Source organism: Erpetoichthys calabaricus, chromosome 5, assembly GCF_900747795.2.
Source record: "Erpetoichthys calabaricus chromosome 5, fErpCal1.3, whole genome shotgun sequence".
Classification (NCBI taxonomy): Eukaryota; Metazoa; Chordata; class Cladistia; order Polypteriformes; family Polypteridae; genus Erpetoichthys; species Erpetoichthys calabaricus.
In genome coordinates this window covers 118,864,883-118,885,999 of record NC_041398.2, presented here as the reverse complement: position 1 = coordinate 118,885,999, position 21,117 = coordinate 118,864,883, and the positions used below count along the sequence as shown (strand labels likewise).

The window sequence follows — 21,117 nt, the reverse complement described above, 5'->3', positions numbered from 1 at the left end:
CAGCAAGTGGGCCGGAGTTGGGAGTTGTAGGACAGAGCTTACTGGGAGGTGTGGTGGAGAGAGAATTTATTATTGTACTTGCCATTTCTCTTTCCTGTTTATTTGTAGCTGTGGTGCTTGTGGGCACTTCATAGAAGGAGAAGAAGAAATTAAACAACTTCTTTGTGTTTTTAACCTGTGTCCTGCGTCTATCTGTTTGGTAAAAGGGGCAACGGCGACCCCTAGTGTCCACACATTTACACTGTATACACACTAAAGACAACATAAGTAGCACCTTTCTCCAAATGTGCATCTCAATTTGCTCTATAGGTTAGTAGTCTTGACAAATGGGACATCTGAAGTTGTGTTCTGATGGGAAGAGAGACAGGGAGAAGTGCAATTGTGATTGGTTATGTTTAAAACAAAAATAGGAAGAGTATATGCAAAAACAGTAGGTGACTTGATTATCTTTATTAAAACTATTAATAATCTTGAACCACAGAAGTCAAATAAAGAACCTTAGTTTTAAATACCATCAAAACCTATTTTTCAATGTATGAGCAGTTGCAGTTAGCCTCAGAATCTTCCACTTCCCTTTCCGAATTGACTGCAGTCAAGATTTTCAGGGGAAAATATATTTTGCACATAGGAGAATTAGACACAATGTATATTAAATATTTTGTTTTCTTTAAACTTCCAGTATTTCTTTGTTGTACTCCACACTGACCTGTGCAACATGTTTCACATCTTTGCAGCTATCGATATGTAGAAGGAGAAATTGCAAAGGCATACTGACTCCACATTTTTGGCAGACTTTGGCATCTTGCTAAACTCTGCAGCATCATGGTAAAGAAGCACAACATCAAGTTCCTCTTGAAAAGGAATTATATAGAGAATGATTTTTCCACTTTGTGAAACGTTCTTTAGTAACTTGGCTGCATAGCGACAAGTTTCTGGTGGAACAACTGAAAGTTTCCGCTGCCCAGTTCCTCCTATTTGAGAAATCAAATTAAAAATGGCAGTAGAATCATAAAGAAAAAACACTGAGCAAAAGATATTTTTCAAGATTACAATGTTAAGACTAATGTGTCTTGATGTAAGGTATAGGAAGAAAGGAAGACCTTATGCCTTGTTATTGTATTTTAGTTACCCAGTGCACTGTAAAATACCCATCCACCAGGCAGGTTTTCCAGTTTTGGGAACTCAGTTTTAAGTAAATTATTTATCTACTGAAAGGAAATAATCATATAAACTTTAATTTAAATACAATATTATACTACTTTATTATGCACCCTCACAAATAGTCAGCAATGCCAAAACATTTGTTTTATAATCTTAAGCTGGAATTCTTTAAAACTATTGACATATACCTATTCATGGTCGCTATCTTCTGACATTGTAACTGTTCGTTTTCCTAGGCCTGTCATTAGTGAACCTAATTCCACTGAGCACTTTGGGGTTCAGTCTGTTGCCCTTGGTAGCAAGTAAAACTGCACATCAGATGATTTAACTGCAAATGTTTTAGCTGGTGCAAAGAAACTTCTTTCACCTCGAGGTTGTTGCTTTCTAATGAGTGCAAACAAAGAAAAGTGTTATAAGAAGTTTATCTTAAAAGTTACAGTAATATTAACCTTACCATATCTTGTTGGACAGGGATCGCTTCTGGTGAATCTCTTTATTGTTGTCCAAGAGTCATATCTAAGGAGCTGTAAGAGGTCTACATATCTTATGAAGCCCACATGTCACTATGGGTTTGACAATGAACCAACACCTCCTGTTCAAACTGCCTGGAAAACTGGCCCGGAAGCTGCTGCAATTGTGGTTGGCTTTGATTCAAACTTTGGGATAAAGCCAAAATAAGATTCCTAGCTGCCTATTCAATATATAAATGGCTGACCTAATTTAAAGTAAATGGTATGCATACTTTTAATAGAAACATATTAGACTTGCATATTTCAAACAATTACAAATGGTTTTATCTCATAAGTTTTCGCATTGGACTCCTGCCAGCTGCTGTTCTGCTGTACTAAAACTATTCGCAACAGCCACGTTGAGGGTAAATATACGTTTTTTAATTAGTAACTTTTAGAATGCAAACACAGGGTTTTTTTTAAATTTCATTCATGTTGCACTTAATTTCTTTATCAGAGGTCAGATCTTTTAAATTGGAATGATTAATGTTACACATGGAAGCCTGGCAGAGTGAAATTAATGTGACTTAATATTATAGACATAGCAATTAAATAGTATAGTAATAACAAAAAATCACCCTGTCTGTAGCTGTGGTTTGTTCAGACTGAAACATTTTCACTGTGTTTTAGAGAAGTATGTCTTACAAAATGCATGGTGCTCACACATGGACTTTTGCCAGTAGCGCCGCACAAGAACACTGCCAAAAATCACGTGACTCCAAAAACAATTCCAAATGTATCACTCTTACTCAGAATATAACCTGCGCTTGTAAAATGTGCTCAAAATGTAACTTGAGTTTGAAAAATGCACTTAAAATGTAACTCGCACTTACAAAATGTGCTCAAAACACACCTTGTGCTTATAAAGGCCGGGATACTTGACTTTTGCCAGTAATCTAACTCCATAGTATTACCTCAAGAATAAAAATCAGTAGATGGTGCAGAAAATTGGGTAGATTATTTTAACAATGTTTCTAATTTCTATGTAAAACAAACAGGTTGTATCTGGAAGTTTACAACTTATGCTTATTTGTTCAAAGAATGCAGATAGTTCATCAATATAGTGATCTCTAAGTGTCACAATCTGCAAGTGTCTACCATAGATTGAATACTGCAAAGGTTAAGGAAGGATAAATTAAGTGATTGTCATGTATAGGGGCAATGAATAAGAGATGGTCTTACTTAAAATGTGGTGAATCACAGGATTGCTGGTAAATTGGCAATAAGTAGTTGTTTACTGGAGCACAGAGCAAAGTAAATTTATACTTGATAGATTTAGAACAGGATTTCTTTACCATTAAAAACCAAGTAGGTATAGATTCTTGGACTTCTCCCAGTTCTGAATATTTTATTATACAAGTTTTTACAGCCTTGTAATCGAAACTAAAGTTAGTTCTGTATAAAATCACCTTTTTGATGCATGGACATTTCCAATTCTAGATAAATGATCTTTCAGTTTAGCCTAACCTCCTAAAGAAGGATTTCTTGATGTGTCTAGGGATCTTCTAAAAAAAGATAAAGAAGCTTGAGAAGGACATTCATTTTGACAGTGGTAACTCAGCCTAAGTAAAATGGAGATAGGTCCATCTACTGTATCAGTATCTTGTTTTTGGTTTCCAACCTGCAACCAACATTTTGTTTAAAGAGATTTTTTTATGTTTCCTTGTAATAATTATCCCTAAATATTTATGCTCTTTTGATACAATCAGTAGAAAAATATCCAGCCCTAGTCTGACGTGCTAGAAAATTTCCTGAAAAAGAAAAAAAGTGGTATAGATGATTGTGATTCTCAGCTATAAAGAACCATTTCATCGACAGGCCTTTGGTTATGATCTGCTTTATCTCTTCCAACTAATGGCTCAGTGGCAATCACAAAAAAAACATTGGTGATAGTGAACATCATGGTCTGGTTCCTCATTCTAATTTAAATTAATCTAAATTCATATTATTAATAAAGATTGAGGCTTCTGGACTGGTATACTGTAATTTAATCCACGTAGATATACTAGGGTCAAACACAAATTTGCACAGTATGGTAAGTTAGGTATCCCCATTCATCTCTGTCAAAGGCCTTTCCCTGCATCTGTAGATAGTAAGACCTCTGGAGAATTAGATCAGATTTTGTAAGGTGAGTGTATTACATTAAAGAAGCATAGAAGACTGGAAACTAAATGTCTGTTTTAATAAATCCAGAGGGAAGAATTTTCTTAATCTTCCAGCTAAAGTTTTTGCTAGTATCTTAACATTACTCTTTAGTAATGACTTTGGCCGAAGTGACACACATTGTAACCATGTCTTTATTCTTCTTTGGACAGACAATAATAGACACTTTGTTTATGGTACCATCATCTAATTAGATACTAAGCTACAGAATTTGTTTGTGACAATTAATGCTAATTGTATATAGGAAGGATTTAGTTCAGGATTTTCTCTCCGTAGCTTGCCAAGCAAGTTTAAAATAATTTATGCGTAGATGATTTCTGTAGTATTTTTTATTAACACTAGAATAACTGAAGTCTATGAAAATATTCACAATGCCAGGCCACCTTAAATCATCCCCCACCAAGGCAGCTTAAGTCAAGACAGATGCAAAATTCTCACTGCTGCACTCTCTTTATCTGGGATGTAGGTGTCTGGAATTGTATATGGTTACAAATATATTGTTAATTAGAATATATACATTTCATGTGTGTTCCATGTCTGTAGCGATCTGTGTAAATTTAGGATGACAGGAAATGCGAGGAAAGAAATGTTGAACACATAACAAAACAGAAACTTTTTTCAAATTATAGCCAACAGTGAAAGATATAAAGTGTGACAAAATTGAGAAACGTGTCGAAAACAGAAACTATTGACGGTAATGTTGTTCTGTATTAATGTTAATGTTCTTCTGCATTGTAATTTTCTTTTCAAATTCTGTTATATTATGTTTTGTTATATATTATGATGTGCAGGCAGCTTGTGATGTGCTATGTGGGAGCAGAAACTTACTTAGACTTAGTTCCTCCCATGCATTTCCGCACATCGGGAAACAAGCGTCCGCCAACGAGGTCGATCCTCAGCAATAGCATTCATATTTTGCCAACTGATGTCGATGTTCTTGAGGTCTTCATGCAGGGTTCTTCTCCAGGTGATCTTTGGTCGTCCAACTTTCTTTTTTCCCCCCGGGGGAACCCAGTACATCGCGATCTTCGGGTGCCGATTTTCTGGTAGGCGGAGAACATGCCCTGCAAGGCACATTCGTCGCTTGGCGACAATCGCTTCCAGTCGGCAAGTGTTTGCTCTTCTTAGAACTTCATTTTTTGTGATGCGGTCGCGATAGGAGATTCGAAGAATTTTTCTCAGGCAGCGTTGTTGGAATGTGTTCAGCTATCCGGCGACTCGCTTCGTATGTTTCCACATCTCATTAGCATAGATGGCCGTCAGAATAACAATGGTGTTGAGGAGGCGTATCCTGATGGGCGTGCTGACCGATGCCTATGCCCAAATTTGGCGGAGGCGTTGGAAGACTGCTGAGGCCTTGCCAGTTCTGTAGCTGATGTCCACATCTGTGCTGCCGTCCTTGGCCACGACGCTCCCGAGGTATGTAAACTGGTTGACCTCATCTGCCAGCTTATTCTCGATCTTGATTCCTGCGTTGGTCCTTCGGTTGATGGTCATGATCTTCGACTTTTCAGTGCTGATGCGAAGACCCACCTTCGAAGCCTCTTCACTCAGTGAGATGGTCATTCGTTGAAGGGAGGGTTTGGTCGAGGCTAGTAGCACTACATCGTCCGCAAAATCCAGGTTGGTGAGGCGAGCTTGGTCTTTCCAGCTGATACCAAAACCCATGTTGTCCATCGCGCGTTTGGTGACAAAGTTGATCGCAAGGAGGAAGAGAAAAGGCGATAGAATGTAACCTTGGCGGACGCCCGTTTCGATATCGAAGAAATCCGTGCGGCCCTCTTCGGTCTTCACACAACAGCTTGAACCTTGATACAGATTCTTGAAGATGGAGATGAAGCGCTGGGGTATGCCATAGAGTGCGGCTATGCACCACAACAATTTACGGTGGATACTGTCAAAGGCTTTTTTGAAGTCGATGAAATTTATCATGAGCGGTTTTTGGAATTCGGTGCATTGCTCGATAATGTTCCTGAGCGAAAATATCTGCTTACTACATGATCGTCCTTGCCTGACCCCCGCTTGTTCTTCTTGCAGCATTTGGTCTATAGCGCGACGGAGTCGGTTTAGCAGAATGATGCCAAGCACTTTTCCAGGCACCGATAGTAACGTGATTCCTCTCCAGTTCTTACAGTCAGAGAGGGCCCCTTTTTTGGCAGCTTGACAATGGCGCCTCGTTTCCAGTCCACCGGGACCCGTTCTTCCCGCCAGATGCTATCTAGCAGTCGGGTCAATCGTCAGATCGTCTCGTCTCCACCATGCTTCAGCATTTCTGCTGAGATCCTATCTAACCCCGGGGCCTTATTGTTCTTAAGACTTTGAATCGCCTTCTTTACTTCCCCCGTTGTGATTCTGTCCACACTCACCTCCAGAGGCTCGGAAGGAACGATTATATCTAAATTGTGGGTTGAGTCCGGAGCTGGCTGGTTGAGGGTCTCGCAGAAATGCTCTATCCAACGGGTGTTCTGATCTTCCTTGTTGAGGAGGATATCGCCGTTCTTGCTCTTAATAGGCACGTTGGCGTTGCTCTTGGCACAAGACAATTCTCGTACAATGTGGTAGAGCGTCTTTGTGTCGTTTCTGTCGGCGGCCTCCTGGGCTTCGGTGCTCTTCTTCTCCATCCACGCTTTCTTGTCTGTTCGACAGGCCCACTTGACTTGATGATCGAGATCTTGATATCTGACGGCGGTTGCTTCTTTCTTAATGGAGGTCTTCGCTTGGTCACGGTGGTGCTTCGCCTGTCTTCTCTCGTCGATCAATGTCCACTTGTGGTCCCGGATCCAGCGTTCGTGTTGCATCCCTCGTCTGTGTCCAATGACATCCTCGGCAGTTTCAATTATGACATCCCTAATCTGCGTCCATTGGCCCTCGATATCGATGCCTACATCGTCTTGCAGCAACTGGAATCGGTTCCTCAATTCCAGTTGGAAGAGGTCACTAGAAGTTTGATCTTTGAACTTCGCAATGGCGAATGGTCAGGCGGGTTTCTGTGCTGGTGTCTTCTTCAATTTAAGCCGAACCGTGGCCACTAGGAGATGGTGGTCCAATCCAATATCGGTGCCATGATAGACCCTCACGTCCCAGAGTGATGATCTCCACCTTTTCCCGATGCAGATATAATCGATTTCATTGCTGTTGTTTCCATCAGGTGAGCGCCAAGTCTTCTTGTGAATGGTCTTATGGGCAAAATACGTGTTCCCAACGGTGATATCGAGGAGGCTGCAAAGGGACAATAGGCGATCTCCGTTGTCGTTGGTGTCCACCGCCGATCCATGTGGACCGACCGCATGTTCCCATCCTTGTCGATCATCGCTGATCTGGGCATTGAGGTCTCCTATCAGAATAAGGACGTTGTGCTTCGGAATGCCATTGAGTGTGTCGTGCAGTTGTTCGTAGAAAGCGTCCTTCTCGTCGTCGCTCGCATCCTCGATTGGTGCATATACAGTGCATCTGGAAAGTATTCACAGTGCATCACTTTTTCCACATTTTGTTATGTTACAGCCTTATTCCAAAATGGATTGAATTCATTTTTTTCTTCAGAATTCTACAAACAACACCCCATAATGACAACGTGAAAAAAGTTTACTTGAGGTTTTTGCAAATTATATTAAAAATAAAAAAACTGAGAAATCACATGTACATAAGTATTCACAGCCTTTGCCATGAAGCTCAAAATTGTGCCTCGGTGGGGGAATTTAAGATGGCCAGGCATTACAAATATTTTCATAGGCTTCAGGGATTCTAGTGTTAACAACCCATAAATAAACATACGCGTTATTGCTACACCCTGCCTAGATGTCCAGCAAAAGTAGCACATATCCTCCCTTTTGGCCTAATGTCCTCAATTTGCCAGGCTTTGCTAAAAACTGTCCAGGTTTTGTAACAATCCATTAATATGGCTTGAGTATGGCTCGAGTACCTGCAATAAATGTTTTCTCATGGACACTTTGTATCTCTCTCAACTTGATTCTCCAAGGGTGTACTCCCATGAAACAATGTCTATCTCAGCACAATCAGACCTCCAAAGGGGCACCCATGAGCCCACTACTGTTAGGAGACTCCAAAAGGGAATTTTCAATGTGTCCTCCTTTGTCATCCTTACCTCCTTTTATTGTCATCCTGTGACTACCCTGATATCTTACAACCCTAACCCTGCCTCCGCTGGTTAAGATCTCTAAATTACTATTATTATTATTATTATTATTATTATTATTATTATTATTATTATTATTATTATTCACCCAGTGACTCAGCTCTGGATAAGGAGGTTAAGAAAATGAATGTGTTAATAATTAATCATTGAGTCATTATGATTGCTAAATAAGTAAACTGCTTTGAGGCAATTAATGAAAACTGAAAAATTTAAAGCTGGTGTACAAGAATATTTATAGTAAATGTTTTTATACACATTATTAAATCCAACATTTTATATAACACCTGTAATAAATTTAGTTTTTATGCAAATTATATGTACAGGTAAGTGATATATTGCACTTTATTATCATTTATCAAGAGATATTTTTGTATATGCAAGTAGCTGGCAAGACATTTGACAGAAACTGCAAGTAAAATTGATGATGAAGGACACCCCTCTCTGTTTCCATGTGTGAAAATAGGGCAATAGATCTGTAGAATGGACAGCCTAATAGGCTGGGACATGGAGTAGTAATTTACTTAGAACTTTTCCTTTCTTGCTTTGAAAAACATTATCCAACCTAGTCAGTAAAGATATTATACTAATCCTTAAATTTTTATTTATTTCTCAATGTATGGTAACCTTGGTCCCAAATGTATTACTGGCTACTATTTCTTTGTTAAGTACTTCATGAGCTAGCACCTTTTTAATCTTTTCTTAGCTCTGCCTTAAATAAAAAAGGTATAGAAAAAATATTTTTAGTGGAGCAGGAGAGAGCCAAAAACCTGCAGCGAAACAAGCCCAAAAAAACAAGTCACCAGAGCATGCCTTTAGTCTTTTACCACGAATTAATCTTTTAAAACCTTCCTCATCAGAACAGAAAAATTGTTTATTTTTAAAGAATCAAGAATCTTGGACACAAGAAGTAGCACATGGTTTCCTTATATACTTCCTGGAACTGATGTCAAAACATGAAGCCTTCTGATGTCACATTGGTAGCAATGGAGAAATGAAGTAAGCAAAATAGTTGTACCCACAAGGATCAAAATTAGGTTCAAAGATAAATACTAGAAAAAATTTTGTCACACATTAAAAATAAAAAAAAAATAAATACAGTCATTTATACCCAACCAAGATGAGATGATTTGTGCTCGACCATAAGAAAACAATAGGGCAATAATTTTGTAGGAATTGCCAAAACCTGCTGTAGTAATAAATATTTTGTTATTGTTATTAATATAATTATTATTTCTCATGTTTTTTTACTCTTGTTTTGATCGGTGCTCTCCATGTGGGTAATTCTTATGCATTCAGCTTGCACTGCCTTCCTTACACCAGTTTAACCCAACCTTTATAGAACTGTGACCCAGTTTCACTAGCAGCAATTGCAAATTGCTCCCTTGATGAAATGAGCATGAGTGGGGATCCCTCTTGGGGAAATAAACAAACTTAGAAACAGGGGGACATATCGTGCAAGCTGCCAATCACTTAGATGACCCAGCACAAACTAATGACAGACACCCGCAACCCACCATCAGCAACCTGGGTGGTTGAGTAGCTTAGGCGATCCACTGTGACCTATCTGCAGACCAACAACAGCAATCCTTTAACACACTTGTGGTGTGACCCAGTGGTTGAGAAACATTGTCTAACACAGACCTGTTGCGCAATTACTGAGACTCAAAGTTCGGTTTGTGCTTGTTCATATCACTAGTTAAATTATGCATACTGTTGACCCACGCAGACCCATCCTCAGTTGCAATGATCCTGTACACTTTGTGACCAATGTATAGTCAACTTGATATACGGTCAAAAGGCCAGTCCCAAATGGAGTCATGTTGGCGCATGGCTGTAGTACAGAATGACTATAGATATGGAACCAGCTTTGTTCCGAACTGCAAAATGATGATTTTTTTTTTTATAATAAAAATTGCATGATCTCACTTTGGTTGTTCCATTTTTAGGTGCATTCACATATAATACGAAAAGCACCTAATCCAATTGCTTTGTCTGTCTGTCTACCAGCACGCATGGAACAATTTGGCTCCCAGTGGACTGATTTAATTGAGATACTGCACACTTATTCTTCAAAAAACTTATAGGGAAAGTTTAATTTTCATTCACATATTTTGAATACATTACACTGTGTACACATTTTTGAAATTCAAAATCCCCCACCCATTGGAAACTATTGGCGAATTTGCATATTCAGCTGTCTTAAAACAAAGTAACATTCTATGTAGCTTCAGTTATGGATTACTTTACAGTTTCAAATATTGTGGATTACTTTATAGTTTCAAATTTGCCTTGAGAGAGGTTGCTTCATCTTGTATATTTTGCTTATCTTCCTGCTTTACTTCTGACAGCCAATCCTGAGGGCAGATCTTGTAGACCATCTCACTCACCATAGAAGGTCCTTAACCCGGTATCTGCTCCTTTGGGCAAGGAGGAACAGGATGAGCACTGCCAGAGCACTACAAAATGACCTCCAGCAGGCCACTGGTGTGAAAAGTCTCTGACCAAACAATCAGAAACAGACTTCATGAGAAGTGGCCTGAGGGCCCCACATCACTCAAGTGGGCCCTGTGCTAACTGCCCGGCTCCGTGGAGCTCAATTAGCATTTGCCACAGAATACCAGAATTGGCAGGTCCACCACTGGTGCCCTGTGCTTTTCTTAGATGAGAGCAGGTTCACGCTGAGCACATATGAACAACGTGAAAGGGTCTGGAGAAACCATGGAGTACATTATGCTGCCTGTAATATCGTTTGGTGGAGGGTCAGTGATGGTCTGGGGAGGTATATCCATGGAGGGACGCACAGACTTCTACAGGCCAGACAACGGCACGTTGACTGCCATTAGGTATCAGGATGAAATCCATGGACCCATTGTCAGACCCTATACTGGTGCAGTGGGTCCTGGTTTCCTCCTGGTGCATGACAATGCCCGGCCTCATGTGGTGAGAGTATGCAGGCAGTTCCTGGAGGATAAAGGAGTCAATACCATTGACTGGCCCACATATTCGCCTGAGCTAAATCCAATAGAACACCTCTGGGACCTTCTGTTTCGGTCCATCCGATGTTGCCAGGTTGCACCTCAGACTGTTCATAAGTTCAGTGATGCCCTGGTCCAGATCTGGGAGGAGATCCCCTAGGATACCATCCGTCGTCTCATTAGTAGCATGCTCTGACGTTGTCAGGCATGCATACAAGCATGTGGGGGCCATACAAACTACTGAGTACGCTTTTTGAGTTGCTGCAATGAAATTTTGGCAAAATGGACTAGCCTGCTGCTTCATTTTTTTCACTTTCATTTTCATGGGTGTCTTTGAATTCAGCCCTCTGTAGGTTGATAATTTCCATTTCCATCAAACAATGTGGCATCTTTTCATTCCTAACACATTACCCAGTCCATATCAGTATAGATATCCAGCATGATTTTTTTTCCTATTGAGATCTGATGTATTTTCAAAGTGTCCCTTTAATTTTTTTGAACAGTATATATACCGCAAAAGCCTATTTAGTCTTCTTAAAATTAAGTCTCCACAGCTGCATTCTTGCATTTTCAAAACAATGGCCTGTTTTAGTTCTCTCAAAGTACATAACATCCTTGAATCACTGACAATTAAAACATAACAACTGAATAGACAAATAGGCTTGTTTATAAGCAAAAAACTGGGGCCTTTATGCCTTCAAATACATGGTGACCTTTTAAGCTACTTAAAAGAAATGACAAGCATAAGCTTTTAATAGTTAATAGTTCTGAAACTAATAATAAGGTACATTGATCCTTAATCTAAATTATCAATAGTATTAGTATAAGATATTGTTTTTACTTCAGTGATATCAGCTGAAAAAACTGTGCTAAATCCCACCAAATTCTCTTGATAATGATTACTGTGAAGAGGGTGTATTCACCAGACTTTAAAGTGCTCCTTCCATCATTTAATGACTGTATCCGTGAAGGTACAAATTTCCTCAACCTTGCTAGAAACACCCTAGGTGAAATCCCACACACTCTTACTGCATTTCAGAATAATTTGGCAACACCTCTTTGTAGCAATTCTGAATACATTCTCTTTGGTCTCATTGAGCTTTTTTCCATATATGGGATAAGCAACTGCCTTATTGGCCTGCTGGTAGCTTTAGTTAAAGGCAGAGAAACATCCTGCTACACTTTTAACACTAGAATTACCAGAGTCTACGAAAAAACTCGTAGATCCGGCCCACCTTAAAACCGTTGTCACCTCTCTTTTGTCTTCTAAATGTGCCGATTAAGACGAGCCAGCAAGCAGCCGGCTATTCCATCCCCCACCGTCGCAGAACGTTCACTAAGTTTTCCCAGCTCATGCCTTGTTTGATTATCTGGGAGTGACTGAACTGCTACAGTTTTAGAGTGGAAATAATAGATCGTTATTTGGAACACACGCATTTCATGCGTGTTCCGTTTCTACAGTAATCTGTGTAAACACATTGTTAAAACAGAAACTTTTTCACTTGTTCCATTATATTTGTACCTTTCGTGAAAGTGTTTCTTTGATATTTGGATTTCAGGCTTCATACATTATATAGTTTATGCCTACATTTTGTCATTTACTACTAGAATATGAAAAAACTTTGTTTTAAAAATGTGTTTACACAGATTACTGTAGAAACGGAACACAAATGAAATGCGTGTGTTCCAAATAACGATTTATTATTTCCACTCTAAAACTCCACTTCACTCCCATATAATCAATCAAGGCATGAGCTGGGAGAAATTTGTGCATGTTCTAAGTTGGTGGGGGGATGGAATGGCTGGCTACTTGCAGCTTGTACATTTAGATGACAAAAGACGATGGCGGAGAGGTGCGAAAGGATTTAAGAAGCGATTTAAGGTGGGATGGATCTACGAGTTTTTTCGTAGGCTCTGGCAATTCTAGTGTTAAGGAATGCCTCAGATGTTTGACCTTATTTTGACTTCATGGACTTCCTCATGTATTGGTGTCCTCCAACCAGTTCTAAGACCATCACATGACAGAAAATGAGCATTTTTTGAAAACATATCTTTGTAGATACCACCATTAATGAGGTTTTATTCTGGATACAATTAGTTTCTGCATTATTGACCTGCCCAATATGGATCAGAGGGTCTTCAATAAGTGCTATTAGTTATTAGGTATCTTTTCACAGGAGACCCTCACCCTTTAATTTAGATCTGATCATTTGTCAATAGCATCAATGGGCGGCCCATTAATTCTGGATACAGAGAGCTCCAAAAAGACTAAGTTGTAAAAAGAGGATTTCTAGAGGTTAGGAAAAAGAGAATCGAGTGACCTCTGTTGTTTTGGTGAGATCCAGGAATTACTCCCATTGTAGTCACTTATAACAACAGCTAGACTCCCTGATGATGGCAGTGAGTGCACAGCAGATTGTCACCATGTTGCTGGCATTACTTCCAGGCATGTTCATGCATAAAGATGCCTTGGGTGATTGTTGCCACTTATATAAAACTTTCTATAGTGATTTTTTTTTTGGTTTTGCTTTTTTAAGAAAGAGCTTAAGGATTTAGTTTTATTTAGTTTTGTAGTAAAAGCTTTACTAGGTTTTAAAGCTGAAATCCTCATTAGTTGGGGAATTGATTGAGGCAAAGTTGATTAATTGAACATTGAATTTGTGCTTTTGTTTTTTTAGTGAGACAAAGAACAAAGGCAAATCTCTAGTGTGTAGTAGTAGGGGGAAAAAAAACTAGGAAAAAGAACAAAGGGAAGATTTTGTGATCCATATTGATTGTGGAAAAGGAGCTGGAGTATAAGACCAAGGAAATTAATAAATGTTTGGTGTAAAATAACTATTGTTTTTAATTTTTGTCATAAAACAATCAGAGTATTCGATTGAGCCTTTTTGGGTTTTCTTCATTGAAAGTTTTTAACATCAAACTAAATATGTATGCACGTCTGTGGCTCAACCTCCAGGCCCATCTGAAACAGGTATTACCCCCCCCCCCACCCCGGGCTGGGAGGGGGGCACTCGCACTAACCTTCTCATATTTTTTTCCCTCCACAGCACTGAGAAGACACCAAGTGGGAGCAATTGACTCTGTTCCTTATGGTCTTTTAAAGTCCACCACTGCTGGAGTTGGTCAGTATTGAACTGACTAAACTAGACAGTGAAGCTCCCAAAAACTAAATGACAAAGTTAACAGAACCAGCTTAATTGTTTTGCTTTTATTTTTTGTAGTGGTCCTTTTTTGTTTCATTTTGACTGCATTTAATGGGGACAACATTTTTTCATGTGGGAACCTGCATCACCTTATTCAACCACAATATATCAGTATCAGAATTCACTTTATTGGCCAGGTACACTCATGCATACTAGGAATTTGTCTTGATAGTATTGGTGCATATAAGGACAACACAGAATACAAAAAATAAATATAAGAACATAACATCTAAAATGATAAAATATGATGCCGCATACAAGGGCAATAACTAACTAAGAATAACTTCAAGTGGAAAAAACTGTTTAGGTGGCAGATTGTTGTACCTTTCACTGCACAAAGATGTTTGCTGGAGGGAAGTCTTTGAAGCAGGTGATGCCCTGGGTGAGTCAGATCACCAAGGACCATTGTGGCCCTTTTTCTTACCCTGATCTCATACAGGACTTCAATGTGCGGTAAGTTACAGCCTCCTTTCACAAGCTTTAATGATGTGTTGTAGATTGGCTTTAGCACCAAACCAGACAGTTACAGATGAGGTCAGAATGGCCTTGATGATGGCTGTGTAGAATTGGACCAATATTGCTTGAAGGAGATTGAATTTCCTTGGACGATGCAAAAGAACATTCTTTGATGGGCTTTTTTTAATAATGCACATGATGTTATTGTTCCACTTGATGTTTTGTGACAGCACAGTAATCAGAACCTTAAATGATGCTGTCATCCCAATGGCTGAGCCAATTATCGCCATTGATTGATGAGCAGGTGAATGTTTCCTGAAATTTATGATCATCTCCAGAGCTTTTTGAATGTTAAGATCCAAATTATTGTGGCTGCACCACACTGTCAGAATTTCCACATCTTGTGTGGACTCATAAATGTTTAAAATGAGGCCTATTAGTGTTATGTCATCTACAAATTTAAGAGGTTTGACCTACGAATCGTCAGAGGTAGAGTCATTTGTATGAAGTGAGAAGAGTAGTGGGGAAAGGACGCATCCCTGTGGTGCACCAGTACTAAGGGTTAAAGGGTCAGACATGTGTGTGCCCAACAGCAAATACCGTTTTCTACCTGTAAGAAAGTCTATGATCCAATGGCAGATTGAACCAGGCAAGTTGATCTTGGTGAGTTTCTTATATATGACTGTACTGAAAGCAGAGCTATAGTCCACAATCAAAATCTTCACATAAGTCCCTGGCTTATCAAGGTGTTGGTAAATAAAGCTCAAGCCTAAATTCACTGCATCATCCACAGATGATGGCTCTATGTAAACTGAAATTGTAAAATAAGCATTACCTTGCTGTATATGTTTTATTTGATGTAGTTAAGTCAGGAATCAAATGAGTTATTTATTTTAGCCATCAAGATAATGCCTTGAATACAAAGGTATACTTTATAACAACAACAAGAACATTTATTTATATAGCACATTTTCACACAAACAATGTAGCTCAAAGTGCTTTACATGATAAAGAAAGAGAAAAAAGACAAAAAAAAAATAATTAAAATTAGGGAACACTAATTAACATAGCATAAAAGTAAGGTCCGATGGCCAGGGAGGACAGAAAAAACAAAAAAAAACACTCCAGATGGCTGGAGAAAAAAATAAAATCTGCAAGGGTTCTGAAGCCATGAGACCGCCCAGCTCCCTCTAGGCATTCTACCTAACATAAATTACCTCAATCAGTCCGCATTGTATTCAGGGTTTTCATGGAAGAATTTGATGATGTAAGGACATCACAGTGCTTTGATTAGGTGGTGGTGGTGCAGATCGCCACCACAGAAAAACGGAAAAAGAACAGAATAGAAAGTGGGATTAATACGGATTTTGGAGCCACCATGAATAATAATGATAATTAATTGAATATACAGAGCATCAGAATTTAACTAAGATGAAGCTATGAGAAAGAAAGTTAAAGTAATGTGTTTTCAGCAGTGTTTTAAAGTGCCCCACTGTATTAGCCTGGCGAATTCCTATTGGCAAGCTATTCCAGACTTTAGGTGCATAACAGCAGAAGGCCGCCTCATCACTTCTTTTCAGTTTAGCTTTTGGAATTCTAAGCAGACACTCATTTGAAGATCTAAGGTTACGATTTGGAGTGTAAAGTGTAAGACATTCCGAAATATAAGATGGAGTGAGATTATTTAAAGCTTTGTAAACCATAAGCAGTATTTTAAAGTCAATTCTAAATGACACAGGTAACCAGTGTAGTGACATCAAAACTGGGGTGATAATCTCGGATTTTTGTTTCCGAGTTAAGATTCTAGCAGCTGCATTCTGCACTAGTTGCAATCGATTAATGTCTTTATTGGGTAGTCCTGAGAGGAGTGCATTACAGTAATCTAGCCGACTGAAAACAAAAGCGTGAAGTAATTTTTCAGAATCTTACAATGTTATAAGAGGTCTAACTTTTGCTATATTTCTTAAGTGAATAAATGCTGTCCTTGTAATCTGATTAATATGTGATTTAAAATTCAGGTCAGAGTCAATAGTTACCCCTAAATTCTTTACCTTCGTCTTGACTTTTAATCCTAATGCATCAAGTTAATTTCTAATAACCTCATTATATCCATTATTGCCAATCACTAAAATTTCAGTTTTCTCTTTATTTATTTGAAAACATTACTACTCATCCATTCGGAAACACAAGTGAGACATTGTATCAGTGAATCAAGAGTGTCGGGGTCATCAGGTGCTATTGATAAATAAAACTATGTGTCATCAGCATAGCTGAGATATGCCCTGAGATAATCTGACCTAACGGAAGCATGTAAATCGAAAAGAGCAGCGGACCCAGGATAGACCCTTGTGGAACACCATATAGAATGTGTCTTTGAAGTATAATTACCACAACTAACAAAGAATTTTCTACCTGCCAGGTAGGATTCAAACCAATTTAAGACACTGCCAGAGAGGCCCACCCATTGACTAAGGTGATTTCTAAGAATATTGTGATCAATGATATCAAATGTGGCACTCAGATCTAAGAGGATGAGAACAGATAAACGGCCTCTGTCTGCATTTACCTGCAAGTCATTTACTACTTTAACGAGTGCAGTTTCTGTACTGTGATTTGTTCTGAAACCCAACTGAAACTTATCAATAATGGCATGTTTATTGAGGTGGTCATTTAACTGCATAATGACTGTTTTCTCTAGAATTTTACTTAAGAAAGGCAGGTTAGAAATAGGTCTAAAAGTTTCAAAAGCAGAGAAGTCAAGATTATTTTTCTTCAGCAGGGGTTTAACTACAGCAGTCTTAAGACAGTCTGGAAAGACCCCCATATCTAATGATGAGTTTACTATGTCAAAAATACTATCAATTAGCACGCCAGATACTTCTTTGAAAAAATGTGTTGGTATTGGGTCAAATACGCAGGTGGAGGGTCTCAGTTGAGAAATTACTTTATATACATCAGGTAAATCTATCCTGGTGAAAGAATTTAATTTGTTTATAATGGAGTACCGGGGTTTAAGAGGATCAGTATTGGGGAGTTGTACTATATTATTTCTAATATCATACATTTTTTGATTAAAAAATACAGCAAAAGCCTCACAAGTTTCACTGGAAGTATTCTGGAAGCATGTTTGCAATAGAGAACAAGAATATATCATTTTAATGCTTAAACTTTATTAAGAATATTTATGTTAACCCAACTAAATACCAAGTTTCTCTGCTTGTTAATAGAAGTTAAATGTTTCTTAATCTTAGTGCAATTCTCAGAAAAAAAGAAATCATCAAGACCATGTGACTGTATATTTCATAGTTGGTAAGGTTGGTTAAATTTCAATATCCTTGGAAGATATGAGGTATGGAGCAGTGTAGTTTATGTTGAATACTGATACACTTTAAGTGCCCCTAAATGCAAATGTGGATGCCATCTCTATTGCACAATTACTGCAATATATTTTGGATAGATACAGACATACGCTTCTCAAAAAAAATAAGGTAACACTTAAATCACAAATTGGATATTGATGAACAAAATATTCAAGTGGAAAATCTAGTAATACTGTGTAATTTGTTGAGAACAAAATGATGTAACAATGGTTAATGATAATCAAAATCACCAGCCTATTGGGGGCTGGATTCAACTTCACACTGAAAATCAAAGTCAAAAATTTAAATCACAGGCTGATTCAACTTGTGTGATTGTCATCATGGCAACTCATAATGTGACTCAGTAGTTTGTACGGTCCTCACATGCCTGTATGCACTCCTGACAGTGTCTGGGCATGCTACTGGTGAGACAGAGGATAGTGTCCTGAGGGATCTCCTCCCAGACCTGGATCATGACATCATTCAACTCCTGGACACTCTGTGGCATTACTTGGAGGCATTGGATACACCAATACATAAGGTCTCAGAAAGTTCTCAGTTGAATTAATGTCTGACCCACCATCAAACTGGTCATGCTGTATAATGTTGTAGGCTGCATAGCATTCACTATGACATCTCCAGACACTTTCACGTCTGTCACATGTGCTCAGTGTGAGCCTGCTCTCATCTGTGAAGACAACGGGGTGCCAATGGCGGAGCTGCCAATTGTGTATTCCCTGGCGAATGCCAATTGAGCTGTATGGTGATGATGGGCTGTGAGCACAGGTCCCACTAGAGGATGTCTGGCTCTCATGGAGTCTGTTTCTGACAATATGGTCACAAACATGCACACCAGTAGCCAGCTGGAGGTAGGACTCCTCCTGTTCCTCTTCACACAAATGAGCATATACAGTACTGGTCCTGCTGCTGGGTTGATGCCCTTCTACAGCCCTGTCCAGCTGTCCTCCTGTAACAGCCTGTCTCCTGGAATTTCTTACATGTTTTTGAGACTGTGCTGGGAGACACAGCAAACCTGCTTGCAATGGCACGTATGGATGTGCGATCCTGGAGGAGCTGGACTACCTGTGCAAACTGAATTGGCTACAGGTACCACATTATGCTACCAGTAGTGACAAGGACACTAGCAAAATGCAAAACTAGAGAAGAATTAGTCAGGAAGGATAAGGAGAGAGCAACTGTCTGTAGCCACCACTTGAAAAACTATTCCCTTTTTGGGGGTTGTCTTGCTTTTGCTTCTCCAATGCACCTGTTGTCACTTTCATTTGCACCAAAACAGGTGAAGTTGATTCACAATGCTTCCTAACTGGACAGACTGATATCACTGAAGCTTAATTGACTTGGTGTTGGACTGTGATTAAGTGTTCCCTTTAATTTCTTTGAGCAGTATATTTAATTGACAGTTGTTATTGGTCCTACATTATGAAAAGAAAACAAGAAAGTGGGCGGAGGTATGAATCAATCAAAGTATTTTTGATAGTTTTTTCCAATGATATCAAGGACAAACACTTTTAAAAAATCACCACAAAGGTAATGTCTGAAGGTGCATATATACATACAAGAAAATATTATTAACCTAATACATTGTAATGAAAATAAAAGCAAGTTGGATCATCCGACACATCAAAGAATATTTCTTTCATATATTCTAATATACTAAAAAGGCTTTTAGCCTAGTTTACTGACAAACCTAAAAGGTGAATTTAATGTGCAAATAATAAATGTGACATGTCAGAAAACAGCATATTTCCCTGATGGATATGTAGACCTGTCATGCATAAGATAAACTAGCAAAAAAGCCAGTTAGGGAAATGTAGATGCACACTAGCTGCCAAACTGTCACCATTCATCTGAAAAATCAACCCCCATAGGGTGAAATCACATCAACCTTGTCTTCCCTATCCCGACATAAGAAGCAGTTGTACAGAACCAGTGACTTGCCAAGATTAATAAGATCGGCCATAACTTACAAGACAGTTGCTTGGCACTTAGTGGCTTTCAATGAAAATCAAATTAATGAATATTTTGAAGAATAATTTATTTCCAAGAGTACAGACAACTTTATTATACAGTTTATATTTCTATTGACCAAAAAAAGTATGGATTAGAAATTTTGTCTGCAATAAAAAAAAATTGTAAAGGAAGAAAAAAATTGTGAAATCAATAAATACATACATCTGAAAAAGCAGAAATTTATTAACTTGCTCTAGACAGAATAAAAAGTGGATCTCCAATAAGAGTGTAAAATCTAAGCATAGGAAGGAGCTTATGGAGGAATAAGGATGAGATTGCAATTTTAACTCAATTGAAAAACTGTGCTTATATGCAGCTTCATCTATAAAACTCCAAGAAATGTTGCAGGGTGCTAGGTCTTCTTCTTCCTCTTCATCATTTCCCACTTCTAGGTGGGATCAATGTGCATAATTATCCTTCTCCAGATATCTTGGTTCTGCACCTTCTCAAAGGTCAAACAATTTTACTTCAGGTCCTCTTTTACTTTATCCATACTCCTCCACTTTCTCTTCTTCTGTACTTCCATTCCCATCATTCTTTTGCTCATACATTTATTGTCTGTCCTTGTAAAATCTTCATACCACCTCAACCTACTTTCCTGTACTTTCTTAGATATCTCTCCCACTTTTTTGTAACTCCTAACATCCATTTCAACATTTTCGTTTCTGCCACATCTAACTTCTTCTCCTTCATTCCCTTTACTAACCGTGTCTCACCTTCATACACCACTGCTGGTCTTACTTTTAACCCATAATTCTTCAATCACACAATACTTCTGATACCTTTTTAAAATTGTTCCTTCCGCACTGCACTTTATGGGTTATCTGTGCATCTAGTTTTCCATCTCAGACTACCACTGATCTTAGATATTTAAGTGTATCTACTCTTTCCAATAGCTCTCCCTGTAGTCAACGTCTGAATACTGAACATCATTAACTCATATATTCTTTTTTCTATTTATCTTCAACCCTCTTTCCAAACTGGCAGGGTGCTAGGTCTATACAGCTTATATTATACTAATTTATATTTCTATTTGTATCTCTTAAGAGTAAGAAATGCAGAACGTAAGTACAGAAATGAAAACACTCTGATATTGTTGTCATA

The 21,117-nt window shown here is 38.5% G+C and overlaps 1 pseudogene; it reads right to left on the bottom strand.

Moving 5' to 3' along the window:
* Nucleotides 1–6,070: 6,070 nt before the first annotated feature.
* LOC114652787 (uncharacterized) overlaps nt 6,071–21,117 on the bottom strand; it is a 33,020-nt pseudogene continuing 17,973 nt past the window's right edge.